At 43.9% G+C, this 6000-nt stretch overlaps 1 protein-coding gene across 1 annotated transcript in view; it reads right to left on the reverse strand.

Moving 5' to 3' along the window:
* The window catches only part of LOC138567099 (solute carrier family 22 member 20-like), a 198138-nt gene extending 193714 nt beyond the window's left edge, over positions 1–4424 (reverse strand). Inside the window, exon 1 of the mRNA XM_069644970.1 lies at positions 4397–4424. The gene's annotated coding sequence lies outside the window, so the exon portion shown is untranslated. The remainder of the gene's footprint in view (positions 1–4396) is intronic.
* Positions 4425–6000: the final 1576 nt, after the last annotated feature.

The following is a 6000-nucleotide window of genomic DNA, read 5'->3' on the forward strand; positions in this document are numbered from 1 at the left end:
AAGACAGTGAAACCATGAATAAGGCTTTTATGAGGAATATACCATGAGAAGGAAATCACTCTGAAAGGCTGAACATTTTGAAAGGTTTAGGGACTGGCAATTTTGAGAGGTTAGGCAATACAAGATTAAATGCGATGCCCAGGATCACATATTGGTTAAGGGGTGAAGAGGTGAAGCTGGGATTTGTGCCAACTCTGCCATTTCTGCATTTGAAGACTTTATTTTCCAGTTCTGACCATTAACTAAAACAATCTCATTTTATTAAGAAGCGGACTTGGCGAGTACACAAATCACATTACCAAACATGACCATTTTTAAACAAAATATTATAGAATGGTGTTATGCAAAATAGGAATGATTCTACCTTCATTCTCTGCATCATCAAGGGAAGTATATAAGAACCAGCATAGCAATCGATGTGATTTAACCAATTTAATCTGGGTTTGTCTTTTGTATTTTAAAGCTTTAAATACTTCCAAAACAATGGCTTGTGACATTTTCATTTATAAACGTGCATAAAAAGCTTTGACTTTTGACAAAAAGCAAACCTTTTTTTGTGTCAAACAAGCAGACCTTAAAATATGCTTGCCTGAGGTCTGCAACATATGGTCCACTCTCTTCTGTCTACCAACCCTTCCACCCAAATGGCCTACATAAGAAGAAAGATCAAGTAATGGGCTAAACGATACCAGCAGCATGCAAGAAGGCAAACCTCACAGAAGACAGCACAGTAATGTAAGATATTAGATGATTTGACCAGGATCACTGTATCGTCTGCTGGCAAATCCAGGATACAAACATGAACACCGTTGTTCCATAGTCTTGAATTTGGATACTTATTCACCTCTTGGACTAACAGTTTATGCCATCGTTGGAGGCGATTGCCTAGGTTTTAAAACACCCCATCTGAACAAACCAATTTCTAGACCTTCACCATACAGGGAATATGTTAGTTTTTATAGCAACCCTTATCTGGTACAGGTGCATTGCTGATAATAGCAGATGTTGTTCTGCAAAACCAAGTACATATGCAGTCAGCTTCATAAACTTCAGACATAGGAAAGGCTCTGCCAGCCTTGCTGGAATGTGATATTCTAATTTTGCTTATGAACACATATCTCTGCAATCGGTGCTTTGCACACTGATCTAACTTCTGAACCATTGTGGCACTCAATTTATCATTATGCATTTCACCATTGCCTATTGCACATGATCAACATAATTCCCACAGGAAGGAAAGAATGCTACAGAGTTGTGCCATAAGGAACACACAAACTATGTATACCACAGTGAAGACAGAAAGCAATACATGGTGAATTGATCAAGGCAGAATGCACTTGCCAAAACAGAAAAGCAATGGGTTTAGAGCCTCAGCAGCACCCCATAAAATATCCTGACGTGTGCTATTTAAGACTGGTGAACAATGGAATCTTACTTCTTCAGATCCGCTAGCCTTGTGGGCGCCCCCTCCAAGCTGGGGGCCCTGGGCAGGTGCCCCTTTTGCCCTCCCATAAAAACTTCTTTGGCTTATTGCACTCTTTCCATCCCTATTTTTTTCTCTTTCCCACGAGTCCAACCTCTCCCAGTGGGTTCCCCGCCAGTGCCGTGTCCATAAATAAATTCAGCGCATTCGTGTTTTATTTGCTCTGATACGCAGCACACTAATGCCAAAGTGAATGCATCAGGTCCCTGGAACAAAGCATTGTTTGCACTATCCCTGCGTTCCAACATTCTAGGTCGTGTGTGTCACCTGAGCTTTCATTGAAGGAGGCACTTTCGTCCTGGCTCCAAAATAGTGTTCACGTCTTCAAGCAAAATTGAATACACCGCTTTGCGGACCAGCCTCGTGCATTTATTGTTTCTTATGTTTTGGTTGCTGGGCACCTGAAGCTGCTTTACTTTAGGTGAGCTGCTGGCTCCTATTCATTTGTTGATTCTTATAAAGTTTGCCAGCATGTGAACTAGTGGGTCCTCCTGTAAGGCACTTCTCACCATAAGGGAACATGAAACTGTGGGGGGAGCACAATTCGATGGCGTGAAGCTGCAATTGCCAACATCTGCTTGCAGCCTGATAACCTGGGAGCAATGTATCATGAGCAGTCTTAATTTCTTTTAAAAACAAGCAGTTTGGGCTTTTATGTAGGCATGGGAAAGACACGAGCCAGGCACTTTCATAGTAGCATTAACCGCCCGCTGATGGAAGTAGGCGCAAAATGTTGCAAGTACATGGGATTCTAATAGCAGTGCCCAGGTAACTGCCAAATACTTATAGACAATCCAAAACTGTTGGCTTTGCCAATGCTTGTTTTCAACAGGCGAATGACAAATAGTGCTTCTAAATCAAGTACCTGAAGGCAGACCTGGTGAAGACATTTTTATAACACCAGTAGTGCTTTTAGAGCTCCTATTACGTCATTAACGCTCAGAAGACTTCTTTGAAAAAACACTGGCAGGCACTTCGAGCACAAAGTTTGATGGTAATGCTTAATGAAGCTAGCTCCAAGAGCTCTCAGGAGGATGTATTCTGCACGGGGCAGGGCAGGAAGTGGGTGGGAATGGCCATAGGGATTAGCTTGCCCATGGGCAGTCAATGGGTGGGTAAATAATCAATCAACACCTACAAGCTTTCTGTCCCTCCTCACATGCCAATTTCCCCCTAACTGTACAAATACAATACAGTCTGGTGAGTCTGGTACTACTATATTTTCAATGTACCCACTTGTCCACATTAGTATTTCAGTCAGGGGACCTAGCAGTTACACTGAAAACAAATGTTGTTTTAATTAAGTGGTAAACAAGTAATATTTTAGCTTAGTTTCTCCCCTTTTAGGAAATGCCTGACATCCCACCTTAGTAATAGGATAAACGCACATGAATGCCAGTAACAGCATGACAAAATGATATGTTTACAGTATTAGTGGTTATTTATATAATTTGTTTCTTTATGCACACACGATAGTAGCAGCTATTCTCAATACAAGCTGCTGTAAAATACACCATCACACTTGCACACATACAAATAATGTACCACCATTCGGATGTAAAACCTAATGCTTTTTATGTCATATTTCTGTGGGTTTGGACAGTAAATTGAAGACATTTTTCAAAGATTTTTGCGGGGGAGAATCCCACCACACCCCCAATTGATGTGGTGTGGGCTAGCTCCCAAATTCGGACATGGAAATGTACGCCCCACCAGCTTTCAAAGTCACCAGCCGCCACTGCAGGTGAGAAAGACGCAGGCGGCAGTGGCACGTCACGCAGAGGAACCACTGAACTAAACAAAATAGCCTAAAATTATAGGGTATTAAAGCAGAGGCAGCGGCAGAGAGCGTGTAACCAATGGAATACATGTGTAGAAATAAACAGCCACCTTCCCATTAAGCAATGGTGTTCTTTTATAGCAAAAATCTTAATGGTGAGTAGGATGCGTTCCTGCAGCCACCGTGTCAGATTTCGACACCAGGTACAGTCAGAGAAGACACATATTCTGAGCCCGACAAGATACCTACACTAACACTACCCTGCACCTGCGGGATCTCAATTTCACCTGGCCTAGTAAGATCGTTTTCTCTGTCTTCCCTCTGTCCCCCCTACCTTGCCACGTCGACAATTGAAACACTTGTGTATTGGCGCGTTATAAATGCCATATCATATCATATCATCCCATCAAACAATACTGGTGCCATGAAAATAGCACTGAGCGCAAGCCATGCCTGCTATATGGACAGTATCTGAATCAGCCATTGAAATTCATAATCTTATATAGATCATGTTCTTGGGATGCCTGTGCATTAGGAACTGAGCATGTGCAGAGCCATCCTTACCCTGAGACTCTGCTAAGAGCGTGCACTGGGGAAGGAACTATTGTCTCCGGATCGGCCCTGGGCCACACTGGAGCGCTGGATGTTACAAGCATCGTTTCCTCACATCCAAATTCTGAGACTGCCCGAATCAATAGATATGCTCAATGTTGCAAACATGTCAGTGTAAGTGCTGTAGAAAAATAAATAAATAAGAGCATCACGCTCATTGTGCATTATGTGATTAGCATAAAACCATGGATCCGCAGTCATTCGGCTGTTCCCAAAAGGTTCTTTGATTGTATTCAAAGCAGGCCGGATCCCCCAAATGTGTGATTTGCCCCCTGTCCTCGGTCTTTACTGTGTAAGTGAAGCTTAATATGGTGCCCGTAAAAGGAGAACTCTGTCCATTTTCCTAGCAGTCCTATCCCACCTGAGCCTTAATGACCAGTGATGTGCCATAACGTCACACTCCCTTTGGGGTCTGCCTGCTCAGACCGGCACGCTCCCTCACACCCAGCCTGCTAAAGTCCTGCCCAATTCCTCTGACTGCCCTGAGCCCACTTGCCCAGGGCCTGCTCACTTTCACTCACCTTAGTTCCATATGGACTCTCTCTTCAGGGCGCCTGCTCCGCCTGTACACCTCATTATATCGCCTGCCACGTTAAAGACTTACTTAATGTTTGGATGCGTGCCAGATTTCGCAATTGGCACTTGATGGAGGACTCGGGGGCAGTCAACCGAGAACACCAAGTTCTCTGCTAGAAGCAAGTAGAGACAAGGCAGGGAAGCGCAAGAGAGATCGAGTGACCGACAGGCAAAGACAGAGGCACTCACCGTGAAAGTACTTGGAAGAAAAAGATCACAGAAGACTTTGGGAAAGACCGATCTGTTTGATTTGTAAATTATTAAGTACCAGGGCCCAAACGTTTCTGGACGGTAGTCTGTGCATGCCATTTCTAAAAGATTCTCAGCGAAATTGAACAACATACTTAATTCCTCAATGATCGCACATTAATAAAAATATTTACTCAATCAATGGCTAATTTCAGAATAAAAAAATGCTCTCCAATCAGTGTCAAGTGCCCACAAACCACCACGGAATGTGCCCAACATTTCAAGCATTACACATATAGTCAAGAAATGTACCACATATACATGTGACATGTTCACTGAAATGTCTTAATTTACACAAATAATCACCATTAAGAGTAGTACTACAAACACAATTTTCGTGTAGAATATGACCATTATGTCCAACAAAGTGCAGACTCTTGCTTTGGTCCTTTACTTCGTGGGTGGAAATCAGGGAACTCACCTGTGCTTCTTTTGTTTCCATTTGGCAAGTGGTGGCTGCTTGGAAGCTGTACCCCATTTGTGCAGCTCCCTCCTTGCCACATACAAACCTCTGACACCAATCTGAAGTGGCGCTTCAGCAGTGCAGCTGGCGCGTGTGCAGCACGCAAAGCGCGTCACCGTTACGTCGTCAGGCAGAATGGCAGAGGGTGGACAGACACTGGTATCATCCACATATTCCTCTCATTATTCCACAGAAGAGAACTCCTCCTCGGCTACACCAATGAACACGCTAAGCTTGCCGGTTGACACGGTACCTTGTGCGGAAGCGGGGTCCTCCTATCTACTTAGCCATCCAAGAACACCCAATGATAAAAAAAAGCTGGTGCTGCTTGCAACTCTATTGCTCATATTACATCTTCAGCTCCCAAGATCAACACAACACATATGTACTTCTCTGGTGGAATGGGTAGCAGCCTTATAGATAATGCCGTCCACTAGCTTACCCCAGACTATACTATCAATTCCACTAAGGTGCCCACAGGCCGTACTTCTACCATCAAAGTGGCTGTTTCACCCACTTTGCTGACTTCCTCTGCCTCTTGACTGCCCACTTTCTCAGCACCAGCTGTGACCGCCGCTGGTTGTACCCCCCCCATGCTAGTCACAACTTTGAAGGATAATCAAGTGTATATTCACCACTTGGAAACTGCCATTTTAAACAGGAGCTTAATGACGACCCCCCCATCTTACCGTATGTTAGGTGAGAATTAGTGCAGTCCAACTGGTGTGGGACTACCCAAGGCTTATCTCTTGGTATTAGGTAACCCACTTTTTAATATAGTCCTGTACTACACACGCTGGTAGCGTGCCTTAGCAGCCAGGCTTATTTTAGGAGGAG

Source organism: Ambystoma mexicanum, chromosome 2p (assembly GCF_040938575.1).
Source record: "Ambystoma mexicanum isolate Mex_15411 chromosome 2p, UKY_AmexF1_1, whole genome shotgun sequence".
In the NCBI taxonomy this organism is placed as follows: Eukaryota; Metazoa; Chordata; class Amphibia; order Caudata; family Ambystomatidae; genus Ambystoma; species Ambystoma mexicanum.